At 34.6% G+C, this 3,189-nt stretch overlaps 1 long non-coding RNA gene across 1 annotated transcript; it reads left to right on the top strand.

Annotated features, from left to right (window-relative positions):
- Positions 1-271: 271 nt before the first annotated feature.
- LOC134759186 (uncharacterized) lies at positions 272-2,866 on the top strand. Its single transcript, XR_010135125.1, has 3 exons — positions 272-368; positions 2,038-2,116; positions 2,793-2,866. It is a non-coding gene; the product is annotated as an uncharacterized lncRNA (long non-coding RNA).
- Positions 2,867-3,189: the final 323 nt, after the last annotated feature.

Genomic DNA, 3,189 nt, shown 5'->3' with positions numbered 1-3,189 from the left:
GGAGGCAGTGAGAGGGAGGAGGAGAGAAGTTGGTTCTGAATCAAGCTTTTTGTCTAAATAAAATAACTGTTAGGGCCTGATCTAGTATAGAAAAGATGGGTTTTGTTTTTAAGTTTTAAGTTCTGTTTTTAATTTGCTGCAAAAAGGCTGGGGCCTGTGAGCCATAGGTCTTTGAGAATCTACCTTGAAAACAACAAAACAAAGTCATCTTTACATTCTGTGCCCTTAACATCATTCCTGTTTGAACATGGTTTCAGGTATAACATCCAATTGCTCCTGTTGGAAGGGATATTCTGCATGTAAATGGCAGAGATACTCTGGTTCACTCAAATGTATTGTTCCTGAAAGAAAGGAAGTGGTCTGCAGAGGTAAAAGTTTATGCTGCTGAAGGATTTTTCTGCATAATTTTCTCCCAACAAGGATGTAAAAAGATGCTTTTATTTAACCCATAATTATTTGGAAAACATCTATCTATGAAAAAAGTAATCTTTTTAATATGTCTATGTATGAAAAAAAAGTATGTATCTATGAATTGACCTATAGTTCTTTTTAAAATGTATACCTATAAAATTATTTTTGAAAAACTCAATGTAGGCATTATGTATCTGCTAGCATATTACAAGCAATATTTAATCATTCGTTATTTTGAAGCCACTTATATTTTTCCATCTACAGGTAAGGTTGGAAAATGGTTGTTTACCTGTCAGCACCAGAGTCTAAAACTTACTACATTGAAATCACACCAAGCATGAACATAGGGTACCATGTGCCAGAAATTAGCCTGTTTCTGATGGGGAAAAATAAACTGGCATGAAATTTATTTTTCCTAAATGTTCTCTTTTGTCCTTTTTATTTTGAGGTAAACCCTAGTTACTTTATAAGGCAAAATGCAATGAGGTCTTTATCCACAGTGCAACTTAGTAGACTGAAGGCATTTGTAAGTTCTGCTTCATGGTAACCCTGACTTTCAACACTTTTACTCATCTGAAGGGCTGAAGAGTAACCAGTCTCCTGTCCCCTGATCCTGCTGATGGAAGAGACTTAGAAATCATTTCATCAGCCAGGGCTGCTTTGCCCAGAGAAACATCTGTCCAAGAAGGCAGACAAACCAGGGGAGTATCAGTAACTGAAATAAAATATAGCAAGGACATCGCCTTCTCGATCTGTTCCTGGACTGTGCCTTGGGAAGGATTGTCCCTGGACCTCTTGTAATTTAGAGTAGAGAAATCAGAGTCAAAAGGGCCTTGTTGTAATAGTTTTCTCATTACCATCTTGGAAAATTTCCAGCAAAGTTCTGGGAAAATAACATGATGCCCTGATGCTAGTAATATAGTCTGACTCGCAATTCCAGCTTCCATGGGACTGTACACATAAATGAAAACAAATTTCTCAGCTTGAGTTTAAGACTGTATCTATAAAGAATATCCACAGAGAAGGTCAGGGAGTTCTTTCTAAATACAGTAATCAACTCTGCTTTTTCAAATAAGGAAGAGTTTGTACTTCCAATCTTCTACGGAGAAGAACCACAATGCTCAAACTCTTATAAGTTTCCTTTGAGGCCTAACAAAGCAAGGTTTGTTTTAAAAATCCTTTCATCAAGAAGACCCTCAGGACTGCTTTTATTTATTATTAATTTGCAAATCCTTTATCCACAAGAGAAAGGACTTTATATTATATATGATCTATGATCTATCTAGAGAATCAATATTCAATATATGTGATGTATATTGAATATACATATTCCCATCAATATTATCAATATTCTATGTATATCATATATATTGAATATATATTCTCATCTATATGTAATCTATATATATTCTATAGAATCTATATATTTCATATAATTATATATTATAAAATTATATAATACAATTATGCATAGTATATATTACAGAATAATATATATAATAAATATATATAAAAATCATGATGTGTTATAATGATAATATGTATAGCAAAAGAAGAACAAAAAAGGACACATGGGCATTTTACAAATTGTCATTTCTGAATTTTTTTTCTTACATCTTTCTATAGAAGATACTCTGCTAGAAGATTCCTCTGTGAGGCTGCTAGTACTTCTCCAGCAGACCAAGCCAGGAGAGCTTTCTCAAAGGTGAGCTGATTTTCTCAACACCAGTAATGAAAGTCAGTCACTCACATATATCAGGGACTTCCTGTGTTATGTCAGGCGTGGTTTTAAGTGCTTTGTTACATGATCTGATTTAATCCTCACACCATCCTATGTGCAAAACAAATTTCCAAAACTAGAAGTCTTCATTTACTCATTTCTTTAAAAATAAGCATTTATTAAGTGTCTCCTATTGGTCAGGCTCTGCACTGAGTGTTGAGGATTTGAAGGCAAAAAAGACACTGAGTACATGTGGGAAAATAGGCCCGTAAGTCAGTAGAGTAGAACACAGTCAGAAGGAGGCAGGGTACTGAGTGGCTGGTGCGCTGGTTTCTGATTCAGAGGAACTTGAATTGGGATCCCAGCTCCATTACTTCTATTGAATTTCCTTGGGCAAAATGTGTGACTTCTCCAGGCCTTGGGTGTCTAATCCATAAAGTGGCAATAATAATACTGATTTTACCAGTTGCTTCAAGGATTAAAAGACACCCACATGTCACCCACATAGTAAGGAGCTGACATCTAGTATGTACTTAATAAATGGTACTACCTACTCATTATTACTGTTCATGCTGTAACCATTTAGTCAAGTATTTTAGAATTACAAAAAAATTTCAGAACATGAAGTTTTCATCTCTAACATCAATCTCGCTCCTTACAGATTCTACCAGATTTTCCAGGGGTTCTCAAAGATTGTCTGCAGTCCAGCGCTGATAAATGATTGCAGCTTCTTGAGTCTATAGAGAGAGACCTTTATGCTCTCTCTACTAGGAAGTAATGCCTTTTTCCCTGAGATTATGTTCTTTTTAAAATTTTTATGTGCTTTTAAAATTTCATGTGCGTATTAACATGTCCTTTCTTTATAGAATGTTGAAGACAATATATAAATTTCTGAAAAGATTTGAATGATTTGATTTGGCAAAATAAAGAATTGTCAATCCTACATAGAGCTCCATACACCAATTTTTAAAAATAATTTTATTGCTTCACAAAATCTGGGAATCACTGGATATATGAAGTATCTCTTTTAGCTAAAGCAAAGTCAACTCTCACCCTAG

This window comes from Gorilla gorilla, chromosome 8 (assembly GCF_029281585.2).
Source record: "Gorilla gorilla gorilla isolate KB3781 chromosome 8, NHGRI_mGorGor1-v2.1_pri, whole genome shotgun sequence".
Classification (NCBI taxonomy): Eukaryota; Metazoa; Chordata; class Mammalia; order Primates; family Hominidae; genus Gorilla; species Gorilla gorilla.
Note: the sequence above shows the minus strand (reverse complement) of the source record. Positions and strands in the feature narration are given on the sequence as shown.